The sequence below is a fragment of the Ranitomeya imitator genome, chromosome 4, assembly GCF_032444005.1.
Source record: "Ranitomeya imitator isolate aRanImi1 chromosome 4, aRanImi1.pri, whole genome shotgun sequence".
Lineage (NCBI taxonomy): Eukaryota > Metazoa > Chordata > Amphibia > Anura > Dendrobatidae > Ranitomeya > Ranitomeya imitator.
The window spans coordinates 708,057,999-708,083,945 of NC_091285.1; the positions used below are offsets into that span (position 1 = coordinate 708,057,999).

At 44.4% G+C, this 25,947-nt stretch overlaps 1 protein-coding gene across 1 annotated transcript in view; it reads left to right on the forward strand.

The window, feature by feature from the left end:
* The first annotated feature begins 2,794 nt into the window (after positions 1 to 2,794).
* LOC138677401 (uncharacterized) overlaps positions 2,795 to 25,947 on the forward strand; it is a 174,224-nt gene continuing 151,071 nt past the window's right edge. The window contains exons 1-2 of the mRNA XM_069767496.1: positions 2,795 to 2,894; positions 22,282 to 22,393. The gene's annotated coding sequence lies outside the window, so the exon portion shown is untranslated. The remainder of the gene's footprint in view (positions 2,895 to 22,281; positions 22,394 to 25,947) is intronic.

Genomic DNA, 25,947 nt, shown 5'->3' on the forward strand with positions numbered 1-25,947 from the left:
TAACCTTTCAGTGTGATTTTACTGTACTCTACGCTGAATTGCCGGCTTTTCTAAGGACACGGGTGCGTAAAAATCGGACAGCACTCGCATGGTGCGAGTGATGTGCGTTTTTTTTCTCGCACCCATTCACTTGCATTGGCGAGTCTCGTCCGAGAATCGCAGCAATACGCAGCATGCTGCGATTTTTTTTCTCAGCCGATACAGATTTTTCTCAGTCCGATTTTGGCTGAGAAAAAAAATCGCAAATGGAATGTCACCTATTGATTAACATTGGTCCGAGTGCAATCCGATTTTCTTTATCGGATTGCACTCGTCCGTTTTCATCGCAAGTGGAAAGGGGCCCTATTAGGTATATACTCACCCTCGGACGCGCCCTGCTTCCTTCCGGCAGCCTTCCTTCCTTCGAATCAGCGCTTGCAGGACCTTGCGGTGACGTCGCGGCTTGTGATTGGTCGCGCGGAAGGTTCCCGGTTAGTACCAGGGCGCGTCCGAGGGTGAGTATAGCGATATTTTTTATTTTAATTCTTTATTTTACACTTAAATATGGATCGCAGGGCCTGAAGGAGAGTTTCCTCTCCTTCAGACCCTGGGAACCATTGGAAACCCAATGCACTGCATTGGGTTTCGTGTTTCGGCCGACCCCGACTTTTCTATATTATCGGCCGATTTCACTCGACCCGACTTTTGAAAAAGTCGGGTTTCGTGAAACCCGACCCGATCCTATAAAAGTAGAAGTCGCTCAACCCTAGTCGGTGCAAATGAGTCAGTGTAATAAAAGTCATCACCCGTTAGATAATGCATCGAATTTTATTGCAGAAACCTCCCAGTGATAACAGTATAATCTCCAAAATGAATAAAACCCCACAATGCACTGTTCCAAATTATTAGGCCCTGTAGAATTTCTATACATTTGATATAAAGTACTGAAAAGTCTCATTTGTGGAATTTGCAGCATTCACTGAACAAAAAAGCTATTTAACTCCAAAACCTCCTACCAGGCCAAGTTACATGTAACATAGGAGCCTTCTTTGATTTCACCTTCACAATTCTTCCATCCATTGAACTTCTGAGTTTTTGGAGAGTTTCTGCTCGTATTTCTTTGCCCCCCAGAGCTGCTGTTTTGATGTGAACTGCCTCCCACCATCATAGCTCTTGTGCTTGATGATCCTCCAAAGGTTCTTTATAGGGTTGAGGTCAGGTGAAGATGGTGGCCGCACCATGAGTTTATCTCCTTTTATGCCCATAGCAGCCAATGACTGAGGGACTCTTTGCAGCATGAGATGGGGCATTGTCAGCATGAAGATGATTTTCCTCCTGAAGGCACGTTTCATACTATGGAAGAAAGTTGTCAGTAAGAAACGTTATTTACTTTGCAGAGGTCATTTTCACACCTTCAGGAACCTTAAAGGGCCCCACCAGCTGTTTCCCCATGATTCCGGCCCAAAACATGACACCTCCACCTCCTTGCTGACGTCGCAGCCTTTTTTGGACATGGTGGCCATCCACCAACCATCCACTACTCCATCCATCTGGACCATCCAGGGTTGCTCGACACTCATCAGTAAACAAGACTGTTTGGATATTAGTATTCATGTATGTCTGGGCCCACTGCAACCGTTTCTGCTTGTGAACACTGTTTAGGGGTGGCCGAATAGTAGGTTTATCCTCCACATCAAGGATCCTACACCTTGAGGTTCCAGGAACTCCAGAGGCACCAGCAGCTTCAAATATCTGCTGCTTTGTAATGGAATTTGGCAGCTGCTCTCTTAATCCAATTAATTTGTCTGGCATAAACCTTCCTCATTATGCCTTTATCTGCATGAACTCTGTGCTCAGATTCAGCCACAAATCTCTTCACAGTATGATGATCACTCTTAAACTTTCGTGAAATATCTAATGTTGTCATCCCTTGTCCAAGGCATTGCACTTTTTAACGCTTTTCAGCAGTAGAGAGATCCATTTTATTTCCCATATTTCTTGAAACCTGTCGCTGCTTAATAATGTGGAACGTCATTTTAAGTAGCTTCCCTTTAGAATCTAATTATCACATGTGTTTAAGATTGATTTCAGTGATCCATTGAGCCCTGATACACAATACCATCCATGAGTTTATTTGAAAAACAAAACAATTAAATCTTTGATACTTCAATCCAATTTGCATAATAATTTCGAACATGCTGTATAGCTCACACATCCCCAAAATATCAGCGATCCACCTCCGTGCTTTACAGTAGGAATGGTGTTCCTTCCATCATAGGCTTTGTTGACCTCTCTCCAAATTTAGCGCTTATGGTTGTGGTCAAAAAATTCAATTTTGGTCTCATCACTCCAAATTACCTTGTTCCAGAAGTTTTGAGGCTTGTCTCTGTGCTGTTTTGTGTATTGTAGGCGAGATACTTTGTGACATTTGCGCAGTAATGGCTTTCATCTGTCGACTCAACCATGCAGCCCATTTTTCTTCAAGTGCCTCCTTATTGTGCATCTAGAAACAGCCACACCGCTAGTTTTCAGGGAGTCCTGTATTGCAGCTGATGTTATTTGTGGGTATTTTCTTTGCATCCCGAACAATCTTCCTGGCAGTTGTGGAGACATTTTTGCTGGTCTTCCTGACCGTGGTTTTGTTTTTACAGAGCCCCTGATTTTCCATTTGTTAATCACTGTTTCAACGCTGCTGACTGACATTATCAATTCCTCGGATATCTTTTTGTATGCCTTTCCTGTTTTACACAGATGAACTACCTTTTCCTGTAGATCCGCTGATAATTCTTTTGCTTTTCCCAAGACTCACAATCCAGAAACGTCAGTGGCTGGATGAAAGATGCAAGAGTCTGTCTGGATCCCAGAAGGTCACTCAGCTTTTATGCACACACTGATTACAAGCTAACAGGTCACAGGTGATGATGTTACCTTTAGTAGCCCTTCAATCCCATTTGTGTCAACTTCTGTGTATGTTATCAGACCAAAATCACCAGGGGATGTGAAGTTTTCATCAGGGTCATTTGGATGTGTTGGGTTGTCATTATGATTTACAAAGAGAACACACAGTAGTGTGAGAATAAATGGCTTCACCCAACCACTGACCATGAGTGGAGGGAAAGTTTTGGTGTTATCATTCATATTCTTTGAAAAAAGGCCAAGAAGGCAACATTTCTGCCGGGGTATATAAACTTTTGAGCACAACTGTATATACTAATAGTATAAACACGGCTCAGCACTATATAATAATGTGCCTCTACCCTATATACGGTAGTATATACACAGCTCCGCACTATATAATAATGTGCCTTTGTATCATATAGTAAATACACAGCTCCACACTATATAATAATGTGCCTCTGTACCCTATATAGTATATACACTGCTCCACACTATATAATAATGTGCCTCTGTACCCTATATAGTATATACACTGCTCCACACTATATAATAATGTGCCTCTGTACCCTATATAGTAAATACACAGCTCCACACTATATAATAATGTGCCTCTGTACCCTATATAGTATATACACTGCTCCACACTATATAATAATGTGCCTCTGTAACCTATATAGTATATACACTGCTCCGCACTATAAAATAATGTGCCTCTGTAGCCTATATAGTATATACACAGCTCCGCACTATATAATAATGTGCCTCTGTACCCTATATAGTATATACACAGCGCCACACTATATAATAATTTATAATAATGTGCCTCTGTAGCCTATATAGTATATACACTGCTCCGCACTATAAAATAATGTGCCTCTGTAGCCTATATAGTATATACACAGCTCCGCACTGTATAATAATGTGCCTCTGTAACCTATATAGTATATACACAGCTCCGCACTATATAATAATGTGCCTCTGTAGCCTATATAGTATATACACAGCTCCGCACTATATAATAATGTGCCTCTGTACCCTATATAGTATATACACAGCTCCACACTATATAATAATTTATAATAATGTGCCTCTGTAGCCTATATAGTATATACACAGCTCCGCACTATATAATAATGTGCCTCTGTAACCTATATAGTATATACACAGCTCCGCACTATATAATAATGTGCCTCTGTACCGTATATAGTATATACACAGCTCCACACTATATAATAATTTATAATAATGTGCCTCTGTAGCCTATATAGTATATACACAGCTCCACACTATATAATAATGTGCCTCTGTACCGTATATAGTATATACACAGCTCCACACTATATAATAATTTATAATAATGTGCCTCTGTAGCCTATATAGTATATACACAGCTCCGCACTATATAATAATGTGCCTCTGTACCCTATATAGTATATACACAGCTCCGCACTATATAATAATGTGCCTCTGTACCCTATATAGTATATACACAGCTCCGCACTATATAATAATGTGCCTCTGTAACCTATATAGTATATACACAGCTCCGCACTATATAATAATGTGCCTCTGTACCCTATATAGTATATACACTGCTCCACACTATATAATAATGTGCCTCTGTACCCTATATAGTATATACACAGCTCCACACTATATAATAATGTGCCTCTGTACCCTATATAGTATATACACTGCTCCACACTATATAATAATGTGCCTCTGTACCCTATATAGTATATACACAGCTCCGCACTATATAATAATGTGCCTCTGTAACCTATATAGTATATACACTGCTCCGCACTATATAATAATGTGCCTCTGTACCCTATATAGTATATACACAGCTCCGCACTAAATAATAATGTGCCTCTGTACCCTATATAGTATATACACAGCTCCACACTACAGGTCCTTCTCAAAAAATTAGCATATAGTGTTAAATTTCATTATTTACCATAATGTAATGATTACAATTAAACTTTCATATATTATAGATTCATTATCCACCAACTGAAATTTGTCAGGTCTTTTATTGTTTTAATACTGATGATTTTGGCATACAACTCCTGATAACCCAAAAAACCTGTCTCAAATTAGCATATTTCACCCATCCAATCAAATAAAAGTGTTTTTTAATAACAAACAAAAAAACCATCAAATAATAATGTTCAGTTATGCACTCAATACTTGGTGGGGAATCCTTTGGCAGAAATGACTGCTTCAATGCGGCGTGGCATGGAGGCAATCAGCCTGTGACACTGCTGAGATGTTATGGAGGCCCAGGATGCTTCAATAGCGGCCTTAAGCTCATCCAGAGTGTTGGGTCTTGCGTCTCTCAACTTTCTCTTCACAATATCCCACAGATTCTCTATGGGGTTCAGGTCAGGAGAGTTGGCAGGCCAATTGAGCACAGTAATACCATGGTCAGTAAACCATTTACCAGTGGTTTTGGCACTGTGAGCAGGTGCCAGGTCGTGCTGAAAAATGAAATCTTCATCTCCATAAAGCATTTCAGCCGATGGAAGCATGAAGTGCTCCAAAATCTCCTGATAGCTAGCTGCATTGACCCTGCCCTTGATGAAACACAGTGGACCAACACCAGCAGCTGACATGGCACCCCACACCATCACTGACTGTGGGTACTTGACACTGGACTTCAGGCATTTTGGCATTTCCTTCTCCCCAGTCTTCCTCCAGACTCTGGCACCTTGATTTCCGAATGACATGCAAAATTTGCTTTCATCAGAAAAAAGTACTTGGGAACACTTAGCAACAGTCCAGTGCTGCTTCTCTGTAGCCCAGGTCAGGCGCCTCTGCCGCTGTTTATGGTTCAAAAGTGGCTTTACCTGGGGAATGCGGCACCTGTAGCCCATTTCCTGCACACGCCTGTGCACGGTGGCTCTGGATGTTTCCACACCAGACTCAGTCCACTGCTTCCTCAGGTTCCCCAAGGTCTGGAATCGGTCCTTCTCCACAATCTTCCTCAGGGTCCGGTCTCCTCTTCTCGTTGTACAGCGTTTTCTGCCACATTGTTTCCTTCCAACAGACTTACCATTGAGGTGCCTTGATACAGCACTCTGGGAACAGCCTATTTGTTGAGAAATTTCTTTCTGGGTCTTACCCTCTTGCTTGAGGGTGTCAATGATGGCCTTCTTGACATCTGTCAGGTCGCTAGTCTTACCCATGATGGGGGTTTTGAGTTAGGGTACCGTCACACAGTGCAATTTTGATCGCTACGACGGCACGATTTGTGACGTTCGAGCGATATAGTTACGAGATCGCAATGTCTGACACGCTCCTGCGATCAGGGACCCCGCTGAGAATCGTACGTCGTAGCAGATCGTTTGAAACTTTCTTTCGTCGTCTAGTGTCCCGCTGTGGCGGCATGATTGCATGGTGTAACATATATCGTATACGATGTGCGCATAGTAACCAACGGCTTCTACATCGCACATACGTCATGAAATTATCGCTCCAGCGTCGTAGATTGCAAAGTGTGACAGCAGTCTACGACGCTGGAGCGATATTGTTACGACGCTGGAGCGTCACGGATCGTACCGTCGTAGCGATGAAAATTGCACTGTGTGACGGTACCCTAATGAACCAGGCAGGGAGTTTATAAAAGCCTCAGGTATCTTTTGCATGTGTTTAGAGTTAATTAGTTGATTCAGAAGATTAGGGTAATAGGTCGTTTAGAGAACCTTTTCTTGATATGCTAATTTATTGAGACAGGTTTTTTGGGTTATCAGGAGTTGTATGCCAAAATCATCAGTATTAAAACAATAAAAGACCTGACAAATTTCAGTTGGTGGATAATGAATCTATAATATATGAAAGTTTAATTGTAATCATTACATTATGGTAAATAATGAAATTTAACACTATATGCTAATTTTTTGAGAAGGACCTGTATCTAATAATGTGCCTCTGTACCCTATATAGTATATACACAGCTCCACACTATATAATAATGTGCCTCTGTACCCTATATAGTATATACACAGCTCCACACTATATAATAATGTGCCCCTGTGTCCTATATAGTATATACACAGCTCCACACTATATAATAATGTGCCTCTGTAACCTATATAGTATATACACAGCTCCACACTATATAATAATGTGCCTCTGTACCCTAAATAGTATATACACAGCTCCACACTATATAATAATGTGCCTCTGTAACCTATATAGTATATACACAGCTCCACACTATATAATAATGTGCCTCTGTAACCTATATAGTATACACACAGCTCCGCACTATATAATAATGTGCCTCTACCCTATATAGTATATACACAGCTCCACACTATATAATAATGTGCCTCTGTATCCTATATAGTATATACACAGCTCCACACTATATAATAATGTGCCTCTGTACCCTATATAGTATATACACAGCTCCACACTATATAATAATGTGCCTCTGTATCCTATATAGTATATACACAGCTCCACACTATATAATAATGTGCCTCTGTACCCTATATAGTATATACACAGCTCCACACTATATAATAATGTGCCTCTATACCCTATATAGTATATACACAGCTCCACACTATATAATAATGTGCCTCTGTATCCTATATAGTATATACAGCTCCGCACTATATAATAATGTGCCTCTGTACCCTATATAGTATATACAGCTGCGCACTATATAATAATGTGCCTCTACCTTATATACGGTAGTATATACACAGCTCCACACTATATAATAATGTGCCTCTGTACCCTATATAGTATATACAGCTCCGCACTATATAATAATGTGCCTCTGTATCCTATATAGTATATACAGCTCCGCACTATATAATAATGTGCCTCTGTACCCTATATAGTATATACAGCTCCGCACTATATAATAATGTGCCTCTGTATCCTATATAGTATATACACAGCTCCACACTATATAATAATGTGCCTCTGTACCCTATATAGTATATACAGCTCCGCACTTTATAATAATGTGCCTCTGTACCCTATATAGTATATACAGCTCCGCACTTTATAATAATGTGCCTCTGCCCTATATTCGGTAGTATATACACAGCTCCGCACTATATAATAATGTGCCTCTGTACCCTATATAGTATATACACTGCTCCACACTATATAATGTGTTTCTGTACCCTATATGGTATATACACAGCTCCACAGTATAAAATAATGTGCCTCTGTACCCTATATAGTATATACACAGCTCCACACTATATAATAATGTGCCTCTGTACCCTACATAGTATATACACAGCTCCACACTATATAATAATGTGCCTCTGTACCGTATATAGTATATACACAACTCCACACTATATAATAATGTGCCTCTGTACCCAATATAGTATATACACAGCTCCGCACTATATAATAATGTGCCTCTGTACCCTATATAGTATATACACAGCTCCACACTATATAATAATGTGCCTCTGTACCCTACATAGTATATACACAGCTCCACACTATATAATAATGTGCCTCTGTACCGTATATAGTATATACACAACTCCACACTATATAATAATGTGCCTCTGTACCCTACATAGTATATACACAGCTCCGCACTATATAATAATGTGCCTCTGTACCCTATATAGTATATACACAGCTCCACACTATATAATAATGTGCCTCTGTACCCTACATAGTATATACACAGCTCCACACTATATAATAATGTGCCTCTGTACCCTGTTGTGAATTCTGTGGCTGAGTTCACTTCTGTGGTCACAAGTGGTATTGCAGTCTCTGGGCTTCCTCCCTCAGGTGTTTTGGTGAGCTCGTTGGCTGCCTTGCTATTTAGCTCCACCTGAGTCTGTCTTCCTTGCTCCTTGTCAATGTTCCAGTGTTGGATCTGAGCTACTGCATCTTTCCTTGGGCCTGCTGCTCTGCTAGATAAGTGCTTCTAGTTTGTTTTCTGTTTTTTCTGCCCAGCTTGCTATTAACTTTTGCTGGAAGCTCTGAGAAGCAAAGGGGTGCACCGCCGTGCTGTTAGTTCGGCACGGTGGGTCTTTTTGCCCCTTTGCGTGGTTTTCGTTTTAGGGTTTTTTGTAGACTGCATAGTTCTCTTTGCTATCCTCGCTCTGTCTAGAATATCGGGCCTCACTTTGCTGAATCTATTTCATTCCTACGTTTGTCTTTTCATCTTGCTAACAGTCATTATATGTGGGGGGCTGCCTATTCCTTTGGGGTATTTCTCTGAGGTAAGTCAGGCTTGTATTTCTATCTTCAGGCTAGTCAGCTCCTCAGGCAGTGCCGAGTTGCATAGGTAGTGATAGGCGCAATCCACTGCTGCTTATAGTTGTGTGAGGATAGATCAGGTACTGCAGTCTACAGAGATTCCACGTCTCAGAGCTCGTCCTATTGTTTTTGGTTATTGCCAGATCTCTGTATGTGCGCTGATTACTGCACGCTGTGTTGCCTGATTGCCAGCCATAACAGTACAAGGAGCCTAACCAATGATTCCCAATAGAGGGAAAAAAGAAATCCTGACATCATTTTTTTTTCTTAGCTCTGTCTTCAGTCTTTTTTTTCCCCTAGACATTAGAGTGCTTCAAGACACAGCTGTGGACATGGATATTCAGGCTCTGTGCTCCTCAATGGATAATCTCGTTGTAAATGTACAAAAGATTCAAGATACTATTGATCAGAAATCTATGTTAGAACCAAGAATTCCGATTCCTGATTTGTTTTTTGGTGACAGAACTAAGTTCCTGAGCTTCAGAAATAATTGTAAGCTATTTTTGGCCTTGAAACCTCATTCTTCTGGTAATCCTATTCAACAGGTTTTGATTATTATTTCTTTTTTGCGCGGCGACCCACAGGACTGGGCGTTTTCTCTTGCACCAGGAGATTCTGCATTGAGTAATGTTGATGCATTTTTTCAGGCGCTGGGATTGCTTTACGATGAGCCTAATTCAGTGGATCAGGCTGAGAAAAATCTGCTGGCTTTATGCCAGGGTCAGGATGATATAGAAGTATATTGTCAGAAATTTAGGAAGTGGTCAGTACTCACTCTGTGGAATGAATCTGCACTAGCGGCTTTGTTCAGAAAGGGTCTCTCTGAAGCTCTTAAGGATGTAATGGTGGGATTTCCTATGCCTGCTGGTTTGAATGAGTCTATGTCCTTGGCCATTCAGATCGGTCGTCGCTTGCGCGAGCGTAAATCTGTGCACCATCTGGCGGTATTGTCTGAGAGTAAACCTGAGCCTATGCAGTGCGACAGGACTATGACTAAAGTAGAACGGCAAGAACACAGACGTCTGAACAGACTGTGTTTCTATTGTGGTGATTCTACTCATGCTATTTCTAATTGTCCTAAACGCACTAGGCGGTTCGATAGCTCTGCCGTTATTGGTACTGCACAGTCCAAATTCCTTTTGTCCATTACCTTAATGTGCTCTTTGTCATCGTATTCTGTCATGGCGTTTGTGGATTCAGGCGCTGCCCTGAATCTGATGGATTTGGATTATGCTAAACGTTGTGGATTTTTCTTGGAGCCTTTGCGGTGTCCTATTCCGTTGAGAGGAATTGATGCTACACCTTTGGCCAAGAATAAGCCTCAGTACTGGGCCCAGCTGACCATGTGCATGGCTCCTGCACATCAGGAAGTTATTCGCTTTCTGGTGCTGCATAATTTGCATGATGTGGTCGTGTTGGGGTTGCCATGGCTACAAACCCATAATCCAGTATTGGATTGGAACTCTATGTCGGTAACCAGCTGGGGTTGTCAGGGAGTACATGGTGATGTTCCATTTTTGTCTATTTCATCATCCATTCCTTCTGACATCCCAGAGTTCTTGTCGGACTTTCAGGATGTATTTGAAGAGTCCAAGTCTGATGCCCTACCTCCGCATAGGAATTGTGATTGTGCTATCGATTTGATTCCTGGTAGTAAATTCCCTAAGGGTCGTTTATTTAATTTGTCCGTACCTGAACACACCGCTATGCGCAGTTATGTGAAGGAGTCCCTGGAGAAGGGACATATTCGCCCATCGTCGTCACCATTGGGAGCAGGGTTCTTTTTTGTAGCCAAGAAGGATGGTTCGCTAAGACCGTGTATTGATTACCGCCTTCTTAATAAGATCACTGTTAAGTTTCAGTATCCCTTGCCATTGATTTCTGACTTGTTTGCTCGGATTAAGGGGGCTAGTTGGTTTACTAAGATTGATCTTCGTGGTGCGTATAATCTGGTGAGAATCAGGCAGGGAGATGAATGGAAAACGGCATTTAATACGCCCGAGGGTCATTTTGAGTATCTGGTGATGCCGTTCGGACTTGCCAATGCTCCATCTGTTTTTCAGTCTTTTATGCATGACATTTTCCGTGAGTATCTGGATAAATTCTTGATTGTTTACTTGCATGACATTTTGATCTTCTCAGATGATTGGGAGTCTCATGTGAAGCAAGTCAGAATGGTTTTCCAGGTACTGCGTGCTAATTCCTTGTTTGTGAAGGGATCAAAGTGTCTCTTCGGTGTGCAGAAAGTTTCATTTTTGGGGTTCATCTTTTCCCCTTCTACTATCGAGATGGATCCGGTTAAGGTTCAGGCCATCCAGGATTGGACTCAGCCGACATCTCTAAAAAGTCTGCAGAAATTCCTGGGCTTTGCTAATTTTTATCGTCGCTTCATCTGTAATTTTTCTAGCATTGCCAGACCATTGACCGATTTGACCAAGAAGGGTGCTGATTTGGTTAATTGGTCTTCTGCTGCCGTGGAAGCTTTTCAGGAGTTGAAGCGTCGTTTTTGCTGTGCCCCTGTGTTGTGTTAACCTGATGTTTCTCTTCCGTTCCAGGTCGAGGTTGATGCTTCTGAGATTGGTGCAGGGGCGGTTTTGTCACAGAGAGGTTCTGGTTGCTCAGTGTTCAAACCATGTGCTTTCTTTTCCAGGAAATTTTCTGCTGCTGAGCGTAATTATGATGTGGGCAACCGAGAGTTGCTGGCCATGAAGTGGGCATTCGAGGAGTGGCGTCATTGGCTTGAGGGTGCTAAGCATCGCGTGGTGGTTTTGACTGATCATAAGAACCTTACTTATCTTGAGTCTGCCAAGCGCTTGAATCCTAGACAGGCCCGTTGGTCGTTATTTTTTGCTCGTTTTGATTTTGTGATTTCATACCTTCCGGGCTCTAAAAATGTGAAGGCGGATGCTCTGTCTAGGAGTTTTGTGCCCGACTCTCCGGGGTTATCTGAGCCGGCGAGTATCCTCAAGGAAGGAGTCATTGTGTCTGCCATCTCCCCTGATTTGCGGAGAGTGTTGCAGAAATTTCAGGCTAATAAACCTGATCGTTGTCCGGCCGAGAAACTGTTCGTCCCTGATAGGTGGACTAGTAAAGTTATCTCTGAACTTCATTGTTCGGTGCTGGCCGGTCATCCAGGAATCTTTGGTACCAGGGAGTTGGTTGCTAGATCCTTCTGGTGGCCATCTCTGTCACGGGATGTGCGTGCTTTTGTGCAGTCCTGTGGAATTTGTGCTAGGGCTAAGCCCTGCTGTTCACGTGCCAGTGGGTTGCTTTTGCCCTTGCCGGTCCCGAAGAGGCCTTGGACACATATTTCGATGGATTTCATTTCTGACCTTCCCGTTTCTCAAAAAATGTCGGTCATTTGGGTGGTCTGTGATCGCTTTTCTAAAATGGTCCATCTGGTGCCCTTGGTTAAATTGCCTTCCTCCTCTGATTTGGTGCCTTTGTTCTTCCAGCATGTGGTTCGTTTACATGGCATTCCTGAGAATATTGTTTCTGACAGAGGTTCCCAGTTTGTCTCGAGGTTCTGGCGAGCCTTTTGTGGTAGGATGGGCATTGACCTATCTTTCTCCTCGGCCTTCCATCCTCAGACTAATGGCCAGACCGAACGAACCAATCAGACCTTGGAAACATATCTGAGATGTTTTGTTTCCGCTGACCAGGATGATTGGGTGTCATTTTTGCCGTTGGCTGAGTTCGCCCTTAATAATCGGGCCAGCTCGGCTACCTTGGTCTCTCCATTTTTCTGCAATTCTGGGTTCCATCCTCGTTTCTCTTCAGGACAGGTTGAGTCTTCGGACTGTCCTGGTGTGGATTCTGTGGTGGACAGGTTGCAGCAGATCTGGACTCAGGTAGTGGACAATTTGACCTTGTCCCAGGAGAAGGCTCAGCTTTTCGCTAATCGCAGACGCCGTGTGGGACCCCGACTTCGTGTTGGGGATCTGGTTTGGTTATCTTCTCGTCATATTCCTATGAAGGTTTCCTCTCCTAAATTTAAACCTCGTTTTATTGGTCCGTATAGGATTTCTGAGATTCTCAATCCGGTGTCTTTTCGTCTGACCCTCCCAGACTCCTTTTCCATACATAATTTATTCCATAGGTCGTTGTTGAGGAGATACGTGGCACCTATGGTTCCATCTGTGGAGCCTCCTGCCCCTGTTTTGGTGGAGGGGGAATTGGAGTATATTGTGGAGAAGATTTTGGATTCTCGTGTCTCTAGACGGAAACTCCAGTATCTGGTCAAATGGAAGGGTTATGCTCAGGAAGATAATTCCTGGGTTTTTGCCTCTGATGTCCATGCTCCAGATCTTGTTCGTGCCTTTCATGTGGCTCATCCTGGTCGGCCTGGGGGTTCTGGTGAGGGTTCGGTGACCCCTCCTCAAGGGGGGGGTACTGTTGTGAATTCTGTGGCTGAGTTCACTTCTGTGGTCACAAGTGGTATTGCAGTCTCTGGGCTTCCTCCCTCAGGTGTTTTGGTGAGCTCGTTGGCTGCCTTGCTATTTAGCTCCACCTGAGTCTGTCTTCCTTGCTCCTTGTCAATGTTCCAGTGTTGGATCTGAGCTACTGCATCTTTCCTTGGGCCTGCTGCTCTGCTAGATAAGTGCTTCTAGTTGTTTTCTGTTTTTTCTGTCCAGCTTGCTATTAACTTTTGCTGGAAGCTCTGAGAAGCAAAAGGGTGCACCGCCGTGCTGTTAGTTCGGCACGGTGGGTCTTTTTGCCCCTTTGCGTGGTTTTCGTTTTAGGGTTTTTGTGGACTGCATAGTTCTCTTTGCTATCCTCGCTCTGTCTAGAATATCGGGCCTCACTTTGCTGAATCTATTTCATTCCTACGTTTGTCTTTTCATCTTGCTAACAGTCATTATATGTGGGGGGCTGCCTATTCCTTTGGGGTATTTCTCTGAGGTAAGTCAGGCTTGTATTTCTATCTTCAGGCTAGTCAGCTCCTCAGGCAGTGCCGAGTTGCATAGGTAGTGATAGGCGCAATCCACTGCTGCTTATAGTTGTGTGAGGATAGATCAGGTACTGCAGTCTACAGAGATTCCACGTCTCAGAGCTCGTCCTATTGTTTTTGGTTATTGCCAGATCTCTGTATGTGCGCTGATTACTGCACGCTGTGTTGCCTTATTGCCAGCCATAACAGTACCCTATATAGTATATACACAGCTCCACACTATATAATAATGTGCCTCTGTACCCTATATAGTATATACACAGCTCCAAACTATATAATAATGTGCCTCTGTACCCTATATAGTATATACACAGCTCCACACTATATAATAATGTGCCTCTGTACCCTATATAGTATATACAAACCTCCACACTAGGGTTGAGCAACCTTGACCTTTTTAGAGTCGAGGGGTGTTTTGCGAAACCCGACTATCTTAGAAGTCGAGTCGAGTGGAATCGGCCGATTATCGCGAAAAGTCAGGTATCGACCGAAACACGAAACCCAATGCAAGTCAATGGGGGAGCATAGTCGGCAGTGAGTGGAGGCCAGGAAAACATGTACAGAGCCCATTGTATTGGCAAAAACATCCATTCTTGTTACTGAAGCTTGTCAATCGTAATTTAGCTTATAATAATTGTAAGGCATTTGAAATTGGGGGTCATTTGGCTAAAGTTGTGGTGGGTAGGGCTGGTTCAAGCAATTAGTGGGCCAAGGACATCTGGACCACGTCACGGCAGTGGAGCAGGGAGAGGTAAGTATTTCAACTTTGCAAGTGCTGTGATCCTGAGCAAGCAGGGGGGGGGGCACTCGTTGGCATTGGCACTGGCACAGGGCCCCTCAAAGTACAGCGGTGTGTTTGCACGGCGGGGGCGCCTCCCACCGGCAGCAACACTTTTGCGTACTATGAGAGGCCCTGTGCCAGTGACGTCGCCAACGAGTATTCCTCCCCCCACCTGATGAAGGAACCTGCACCTTCATCTGCACCTTCCTCTTTGTCCCCATGTAATGTGGTATGGTATGCGGGAAGGGGGACCTGACTTTCAGCAGGGTCACAATCTTGCAGTGTAGCGTGCACGGGGAATGTTGCCTTATGGGTCAATGTACCAGCAGACTCATCTATCACTGGCTGGGCAATGGGCAGGATGAGGGGGAAACAGATATGGGCCCAAAGAACAAAGTGGGCTAAATGCAGTTCACAATTGCTAACAGGACTAACCAGGGGGCATTGCTTTGTTCAGTGGAGGACAACTGGAATGAGAGGCTGACACGGAGAGTAGGCCCAAATCAGTAAGTATTCTAAATGCAGTTCAAAATTGGCAACAGTAGTAAACCGGCGGCACAGCTTTGTTCACTGGAGGAGAACAGCAAGGAGCGGCAGACACAGATAGAAGGCCCCAACCCAACTAGTAGGCCTAATACAGTGTTTTCAACAACTACTAAACGAGAGTCGGAAGACCGAAGCAATGGAGAGGAAACCTGGGGAACACCTTGGAGTGGAACACACTGTCTCTATACCCCATACCCAATTTGTAGGCCTAATGCAGTGTAGTTTTCAACAACTACTAAACGAGAGTCGGAAGACCGGAGCAATGGAGAGGAAACCTGGGGAACACCTTGGTGTGGAACACACCGTCTCTACACCCCATACCCAATTTGTAGGCCTAATGCAGTGTAGTTTTCAACAACTACTAAACGATAGTCGGAAGACCCAAGCAATGGAGAGGAAACCTGGGGAACACCTTGGAGTGGAACACACCGTCTCTACACCCCATACCCAATTTGTAGGCCTAATGCAGTGTAGTTTTCAACAACTACTAAACGAGAGTCGGAAGACCCAAGCAATGGAGAGGAAACCTGGGGAACACCTTGGAGTGTAACACACCTTCTCTCTACACCCCATACCCAATTTGTAGGCCTAATGCAGTGTAGTTTTCTACAACTACTAAACGAGAGTAGGAAGATCGAAGCAATGTGGACGAAACCTTGGGAACACCTTGGGGCGGCAGACACCGTTAGTAGGCCCTACCAAAGTTGTACCCCCAATGCAGTTTTAAAATTCCTAGAGGCTGAAAACAAGACTATTGACGCTCAGCTTTTCTAAAAGGAACACAGCTGAATTGAGTGTCGCAGACTGACACAGGTAGTAGGCCTTAAACCAAAAATGTGGCTCACTGCAGCTTAAAAAAGGTTACAGGGGTACACAGGCATGCATTGCTCTGGCAGTGGAGGACAATTTCAATAGTGGACCGCAGACAGACTTTGTACGCCTACTATTAAAAAAAGGATGCTCTATGCAATAAAAAATAGGTTCCAGGGGTACACAGGCAGCAGTACACTGGTCAGTGTAGTAGTTGTGGAAAGAACGGGCCGCAGACAGGCTTCAAAGGCCTAACATAAAAAAAAATTGGACTGTAGGCACTTTAACATTGGTTCCAGGGGTACACGGGCAGCAGTACACTGGTCAGTGTAGTAGTAGTGGAAAGAATGGGCCGCAGACAGGCTTCAAAGGCCTAACATAAAAAAATATTGTGCTGTAGGCACTAAAAAATAGGTTCCAGAGGTACACGGGCAGCAGTACACTGGTCAGTGTAGTAGTAGTGGAAAGAAGGTGCCGCAGACAGGCTTCAAAGGCCTAACATAAAAAAAAATTGGACTGTAGGCACTTTAACATTGGTTCCAGGGGTACACGGGCAGCAGTAGACAGGTCAGTGGAGGCCTAGTGGAAGGAGGGACCGCAGACAGGCTTCGAAGGCCTAACATAATAAAATGGGCTGGCTGTAGGCATTTTAAAATTGGTTCCAGGGGTACACGGGCAGCAGTAGACAGGTCAGTGGAGGCCTAGTGGAAGGAGGGACCGCAGACAGGCTTCGATGGCCTAACATAATAAAATGGGCTGGCTGTAGGCATTTTAAAATTGGTTCCAGGGGTACACGGGCAGCAGTAGACAGGTCAGTGGAGGCCTAGTGGAAAGAAGGACAGCAGACAGGCTTCGAAGGCCTAACATAATAAAATGGGCTGGCTGTAGGCAATTTAAAATTGGTTCCAGGGGTACACGGGCAGCAGTAGACAGGTCAGTGGAGGCCTAGTGGAAGGAGGGACCGCAGACAGGCTTCGAAGGCCTAACATAATAAAATGGGCTGGCTGTAGGCATTTTAAAATTGGTTCCAGGGGTACACGGGCAGCAGTAGACAGGTCAGTGGAGGCCTAGTGGAAGGAGGGACCGCAGACAGGCTTCGAAGGCCTAACATAATAAAATGGGCTGGCTGTAGGCATTTTAAAATTGGTTCCAGGGGTACACGGGCAGCAGTAGACAGGTCAGTGGAGGCCTAGTGGAAAGAAGGACAGCAGACAGGCTTCGAAGGCCTAACATAATAAAATGGGCTGGCTGTAGGCAATTTAAAATTGGTTCCAGGGGTACACGGGCAGCAGTAGACAGGTCAGTGGAGGCCTAGTGGAAGGAGGGACCACAGACAGGCTTCGAAGGCCTAACATAATAAAATGGGCTGGCTGTAGGCATTTTAAAATTGGTTCCAGGGGTACACGGGCAGCAGTAGACAGGTCAGTGGAGGCCTAGTGGAAGGAGGGACCGCAGACAGGCTTCGAAGGCCTAACATAATAAAATGGGCTGGCTGTAGGCAATTTAAAATTGGTTCCAGGGGTACACGGGCAGCAGTAGACAGGTCAGTGGAGGCCTAGTGGAAGGAGGGACCGCAGACAGGCTTCGAAGGCCTAACATAATAAAATGGGCTGGCTGTAGGCATTTTAAAATTGGTTCCAGGGGTACACGGGCAGCAGTAGACAGGTCAGTGGAGGCCTAGTGGAAAGAAGGACAGCAGACAGGCTTCGAAGGCCTAACATAATAAAATTGGCTGGCTGTAGGCAATTTAAAATTGGTTCCAGGGGTACACGGGCAGCAGTAGACAGGTCAGTGGAGGCCTAGTGGAAGGAGGGACCGCAGACAGGCTTCGAAGGCCTAACATAATAAAATGGGCTGGCTGTAGGCATTTTAAAATTGGTTCCAGGGGTACACGGGCAGCAGTAGACAGGTCAGTGGAGGCCTAGTGGAAGGAGGGACCGCAGACAGGCTTCGAAGGCCTAACATAATAAAATGGGCTGGCTGTAGGCATTTTAAAATTGGTTCCAGGGGTACACGGGCAGCAGTAGACAGGTCAGTGGAGGCCTAGTGGAAGGAGGGACCGCAGACAGGCTTCGAAGGCCTAACATAATAAAATGGGCTGGCTGTAGACAATTTAAAATTGGTTCCAGGGGTACACGGGCAGCAGTAGACAGGTCAGTGGAGGCCGATTGTAATGAGTGTCTGCCAGTTAGTAGTCCAAGACAATAAATAAATGTGAATGTCTCGCATTAAAACAAAACGAAAACACTAAAGGGTGCAATCATTAGGTTCAGGGGTGGGATCCTCTGCGTAGTTTCAGACCTACTAATTTAACGCAAAGTATTTACTGTGGTAAATAGAGGACACTGCCCCTGACTATGTTAAGTACCATCATACATGTCAACACAATGGTATTGTCAGTGGCAGGAATGGAAGGATGTCAGCGCATAGTCTAAACATTGGTGGAAGTGTGAGAGATAACTGTGGAAGTGGTAGAGCAATGTTTGACCTGGGGGTGGGTGAACTCTCTTGTGGCCGGCGGTACAGGCCCAGGGCCCCTCATGTTACAACAGTGTGTCTGACGTTGGGTGCACACCACCACCGCCAGAGACACTTTATTGTACTATGAGGGACCCAGTGGCATTGCCGTCGACCAAAAGCGGGCACACCCACCTCTTAAGACAAACAGCACTCTCACGGTTGCTTGCGCCAAGTCGCGATACCACGGCCCCTTGTGGGGAGTTTAGCCATTTAGGGAGGTGTAAACATGTCGTATGCTGGACAATCAGCTGCAGCAAATTAAACATTAGAAAAGTAATTCACAGTAGTCCACAGGCAAGAGCTTTTCATAGGAAAGCTAGGTGTCGGCCGGGCAAGGGGGGCAAAATAATTCGAAATCCAGTTGTGGTTCATTTTAATGAATGTTAGATCATCAACATTTTGGGTAGCCAGACGAGTCCTTTTTTCGGTTAATATTGAACCTGCAGCACTGAATACTCTTTCTGATAGGACACTAGCTGCCGGGCAAGCAAGCTCCTGCAATGCATATTCTGCCAGTTCTGGCCAGGTGTCTAATTTTGATGCCCAGTAATCAAATGGGAATGACGGTTGAGGGAGAACATCGATAAGGGATGAAAAATAGTTAGTAACCATACTGTACAAATGTTGTCTCCTGTCACTTTCAATTGATGCAGCAGTACCTGTCCTGTCTGCAGTCATAGCAAAATCACTCCACAACCTGGTCAGAAAACCCCTCTGTCCAACGCCACTTCTGATGTGTGCACCCCTAACACTCCTGGTCTGCTGCCCCCTGGAGCTCGTGTGAGAACGATCACGTGCGCTGTGTGCTGGGAATGCCTGAAGCAAACGGTCAACAAGAGTTGATTGTTTGGTTGCTAATATTAGTTCCAAGTTCTCATGTGGCATAATATTTTGCAATTTGCCTTTATAGCGTGGATCAAGGAGGCAGGCCAACCAGTAATCGTCATCGTTCATCATTTTCGTAATGCGTGTGTCCCTTTTGAGGATACGTAAGGCATAATCCGCCATGTGGGCCAAAGTTCCAGTTGTCAAATCTGCGGTTGTGATTGGTTGAGGGGCAGTTTCAGGCAAATCTACGTCACTTGTGTCCCTCAAAAAAACAGAACCCGACCTTGCCACGCAACCAATTTCCAGTGCCCCCGGGAAAGGTTCCTCATTAAAAATATACTCATCCCCATCCTCCTCCTCGTCCTCCACCTCCTCTTCGCCCGCTACCTCGTCCTGTACACTGCCCTGACCAGACAATGGCTGACTGTCATCAAGGCTTTCCTCTTCCTCTGGTGCAGACGCCTGATCCTTTATGTGCGTCAAACTTTGCATCAGCAGACACATTAGGGGGATGCTCATGCTTATTATGGCGTTGTCTGCACTAACCAGCCGTGTGCATTCCTCAAAACACTGAAGGACTTGACACATGTCTTGTATCTTCGACCACTGCACACCTGACAACTCCATGTCTGCCATCCTACTGCCTGCCCGTGTATGTGTATCCTCCCACAAAAACATAACAGCCCGCCTCTGTTGGCACAGTCTCTGAAGCATGTGCAGTGTTGAGTTCCACTTTGTTGCAACGTCTATGATTAGGCGATGCTGGGGAAGGTTCAAAGACCGCTGATAGGTCTGCATACTACTGGAGTGTACAGGCGAACGTCGGATATGTGAGTAAAGTCCACGCACTTTGAGGAGCAGGTCGGAGAACCCAGGATGAGTTTTCAATAAGCACTGCACCACCAGGTTTAAGGTGTGAGCCAGGCAAGGAATGTGTTTCAGTTGGGAAAGGGAGATGGCAGCCATGAAATTCCTTCCGTTATCACTCACTACCTTGCCTGCCTCAAGATCTACTGTGCCCAGCCACGACTGCGTTTCTTGTTGCAAGAACTCGGACAGAACTTCCGCGGTGTGTCTGTTGTCGCCCAAACACTTCATAGCCAATACAGCCTGCTGACGCTTGCCAGTAGCTGGCCCATAATGGGACAACTGGTGTGCAACAGTGTCAGCTGCCGATGGAGTGGTTGGCCGACTGCGGTCTGTGGAAGAGCTGTCGCTTCTGCAGGAGGACGAGGAGGAGGAGGGGGTGCGAACGCCTACAGCCAACTGTTTCCTAGACCGTGGGCTAGGCAGAACTGTCCCGAAATTGATGTCCCCTGTGGACCCTGCATCCACCACATTCACCCAGTGTGCCATGATGGACACGTAACGTCCCTGGCCATGCCTACTGGTCCATGCATCTGTAGTCAGGTGCACCTTTGTACTCACAGATTGCCTGAGTGCATGGACGATGCGCTGTTTAACATGCTGGTGCAGGGCTGGGATGGCTTTTCTGGAAAAAAAGTGTCGACTGGGTAGCTCGTAGCGTGGTTCAGCCTACTCCATCAGGGCTTTGAAAGCTTCGTTTTCAACTAACCGGTAGGGCATCATCTCTAACGAGATTAGTCTAGCTATGTGGGCGTTCAAACCCTGTGTACGCGGATGCGAGGATAAGTACTTTTTCTAACCATAGTCTCATGTAGGGTGAGCTGGACTGGAGAGCTGGAGATCGTGGAACTAGCGGGTGTGCCGGTGGACATGGCAGACTGAGAGACGGTTGGAGACGGTATTGTTTCCGCCGGTGCCCTAGATGCAATATTTCCTCCTACAAAACTGGTGATTCCCTGACCCTGACTGCTTTTGGCTGGCAAAGAAACCTGCACAGATACTGCCGGTGGTGCGGAAAATGGTGGCCTTACAGTGACGGAAGGGATGTTGCGTTGCTGACTAGCTTCATTGGCCGAGGGTGCTACAACCTTAAGGGACATTTGGTAGTTAGTCCAGGCTTGAAAATGCATGGTGGTTAAATGTCTACGCATGCAACTTGTATTGAGACTTTTCAGATTCTGACCTCTGCTTAAGCTAGTTGAACATTTTTGACAGATGACTTTGCGCTGATCAATTGGATGTTGTTTAAAAAAATGCCAGACTGCACTCTTCCTAGCATCGGATCCCTTTTCAGGGATTGCAGACTGAGCTTTAACCGGATGGCCACGCTGTCCTCCAACAGGTTTTGGCTTTGACACGCGTTTTGGGCCAGATACGGGCCCGGCAGATGGAACCTGTTGCGATGTTGATGCCTGCTGCGGCCCCTCCTCCACCTCCGCTTCTGAACTACTGCCGCCTGCACCCTGTTCCCCCAATGGCTGCCAATCGGGGTCAACAACTGGGTCATCTATTACCTCCTCTTCTAGCTCGTGTGCAACTTCGTCTGTGTCACCGTCTCGGTTGGTGGTATAGCGTTCGTGACGGGGCCACATAGTCTCATCAGGGTCTGATTGTGGATCAGTACCCTGAGAGGGCAATGTTGTGGTCTGAGTCAAAGGACCAGCATTGTAGTCTGGCTGTGGCTGTGCATCAGTGCACTCCATGTCAGAATCTACTTGTAATGGGCATGGCCTGTTAAGTGTTTCACTTTCTAAGCCAGGGACGGTATGTGTAAAGAGCTCCATGGAGTAACCCGTTGTGTCGCCTGCTGCATCCTTCTCTCTTGTTGTTTTTGCTGAAGAGGACAATGAAGCGACTTGTCCCTGACCGTGAACATCCACAAGCGACGCGCTGCTTTTACATTTACCAGTTTCAGAAGAGGAGGCAAAAGAGCTAGAGGCTGAGTCTGCAAGGTAAGCCAAAACTTGCTGTTACTGCTCCGGCTTTAAAAGCGGTTTTCCTACTCCCAGAAAAGAGAGCGAAAAGAGAGCGTTCGAGGCCTTGTGTAGCCAGACGACGAACCTGGCTCCACAGCTCCAGACTTAGGTGGAATATTTTTTTTCCCACGACCACATGATGCTCCACTACCACTACCATCATTACCAGCTGACAATGTACGGCCACGGCCTCTTGCACCAGACTTCCTCATTGTTTTAAAAACTTAACCAAAGTAACTTTATTTGTTGCTGTCAAACAACTTACACGGTGAGCTATAACTTCAGTATGATTTCAATATCCCTTTACAGGTTGGTGAGACCACAAGGAAAATCAGGCACAATGTTACACACTCTGTTTTCTGTGGCACCAAATCACAGAGATGCCACACACGCAGGACTGTCACTCAAGCACTAATGTCAATATTAATCTCCCACCTATTTTTTTTTTTTTTCAGGGAGACTTTAGAAACCAAATAAAAAAAAAAAAAAAGGCTTTCTATGGCACACTGAGTGAGAGATGGCACACACAGGAGTCAGGAGTGGCACACAAGCCCAGAGGCCAATATTTTTCTCCCACTGATTGATTTATTGATTTTTACTGGTAGATTTTTGAACCCAAATCAAGCAAAAAAATAAATAGGCTTTCTATGGCCCACAATTTGAGAGAGAGAGAGAGATGGCACACCCAGGAGTCAAGACTGGCACACAAGCAGAAAGGGCAATATTAATCTCCCACTGTTTTTTTTTCTTCAGGGACACGTTAGAAACAAAATAAAATAAAATTATTTTTTTAGGAAGAATTTAGAAACCAAATAAAATAAAATGATTTTTTCAGGGACAATTTAGAAACCAAAAAAGAAAAAAAACAGGGACTGTCCTACAATTACTATCTCCCTGCAGTAATCTCAGCCAGGTATGGCAGTCAGCAATAAGGAGTGGACTGATGCACAAATTAAATAAAAAGTGTGGACAAACAAAAAAGATAGCTGTGCAGAAAGGAAGGAACAAGAGGATTTGTGCTTTGAAAAAAGCAGTTGGTTTGCACAGCGGCGTACACACAGCAATGCAGCTATCAGGGAGCCTTCTAGGGCAGCCCAATGAGCTACAGCGCTGAGGAAAAAACAAAACAAAATGTAGCTTCCATTATTCCTGCACACCGAAGGTGGTGTTGGGCAGTGGAAATCGCTACAGAACAAGCTGTTTGGTGGTTAATGGACCCTGCCTAACGCTATCCCTGCTTCTGACGAAGCGGCAGCAACCTCTCCCTAAGCTCAGATCAGCAGCAGTAAGATGGCGGTCGGCGGGAACGCCCCTTTATAGCCCCTGTGACGCCGCAGACAGCAAGCCAATCACTGCAATGCCCTTCTCTAAGATGGTGGGGACCAGGACCTATGTCATCACGCTGCCCACACTCTGCGTTCACCTTCATTGGCTGAGAAATGGCGCTTTTTGCGTCATTGAAACGCGACTTTGGCGCGAAAGTCGCGTACCGCATGGCCGACCACGCACAGGGGTCGGATCGGGTTTCATGAAACCCGACTTTGCCAAAAGTCGGCGACTTTTGAAAATGAACAACCCGTTTCGCTCAACCCTACTCCACACTATATAATAATGTGCCTCTACCCTATATACAAAGCTCCACACTATATAATAATGTGCCTCTGTACCCTATATAGTATATACACAGCTCCACACTATATAATAATGTGCCTCTGTACCCTATATAGCATATACACAGCTCCGCAATATATAATAATGTGCCTCTGTACCCTATATAGTATATACACAGCTCCACACTATATAATAATGTGCCTCTGTACCCTATATAGCATATACACAGCTCCGCAATATATAATAATATGCCTCTGTACCCTATATAGTATATACACAGCTCCGCACTATATAATAATCTGCCTCTACCCTATATAGTATATACACAGCTCCACACTATATAATAATGTGCCTCTGTATCCTATATAGTATATACACAGCTCCGCACTATATAATATGCCTCTGTACACTATATAGTATATACACAGTTCCACGCTATATAATAATCTGCCTCTACCCTATAAAGTATATACACAGCTCCACACTATATAATAATGTGCCTCTGTATCCTATATAGTATATACACAGCTCCGCACTATATAATATGCCTCTGTACCCTATATAGTATATACACAGCTCCAGACTATATAATAATGTGCCTCTGTACCCAATATAGTATATACACAGCTCCAGACTATATAATAATGTGCCTCTGTACCCAATATAGTATATACACGGCTCCGCACTATATAATAATGTGCCTCTACCCTATATACACAGCTCCACACTATATAATAATGCGCCTCTGTACCCTATATAGTATATACACAGCACCACACTATATAATAATGTGCCTCTGTACCCTATATAGTATATACACAGTGCCACACTATATAATAATTTGCCTCTGTAACCTATATAGTATATACACAGCTCCACACTATATAATAATGTGCCTCTGTAACCTATATAGTATATACACATCTCCACACTATATAATAATGTGCCTCTGTACCCTATATAGTATATACACAGCTCCACACTATATAATAATGTGCTTCTGTACCCTATATAGTATACACACAGCTCCACACTATATAATAATGTGCCTCTACCCTATATAGTATATACACAGCTCCACACTATATAATAATGTGCTTCTGTACCCTATATAGTATATACACAGCTCCACACTATATAATAATGTGTCTCTACCCTATATTCAAAGCTCCACACTATATAATAATGTGCCTCTGTATCCTATATAGTATATACACAGCTCCGCACTATATAATAATGTGCCTCTACCCTATATTCAAAGCTCCACACTATATAATAATGTGCCTCTGTATCCTATATAGTATATACACAGCTCCGCACTATATAATAATGTGCCTCTGTACCCTATATAGTATATACACAGCTCCACACTATATAATAATGTGCCTCTACCCTATATACAGAGCTCCACACTATATAATAATGCGCCTCTGTATCCTATATAGTATATGCACAGCTCCGCACTATATAATAATGTGCCTCTGTAACCTATATAGTATATACACAGCTCCGCACTATATAATAATGTGCCTCTATACCCTATATAGTATATTCACAGCTCCACCGTATATAATAATGTGCGTCTACTCTATATACAAAGCTCCACACTATATAATAATGTGCCACTGTACCCTATATAGTATATACACAGCTCCGCACTATATAATAATGTGCCTCTACTCTATATACAAAGCTCCACATTACATAATATATATATATATATATATATATATATATATATAAATATATATTTTACACCGAGAACCGCTGCAGCGTGAGTGTGAACGGCAAAAGAACGGCTTATTTCCAGCAGAGCCGCGGAGTCAGACAAGGCTGCAGCCTAAGTCCAACGCTCTTCAACATCTACATCAACGAGCTGGCTACCGCCCTGGAATCCTCCTCAGCACCAGGACTCACCC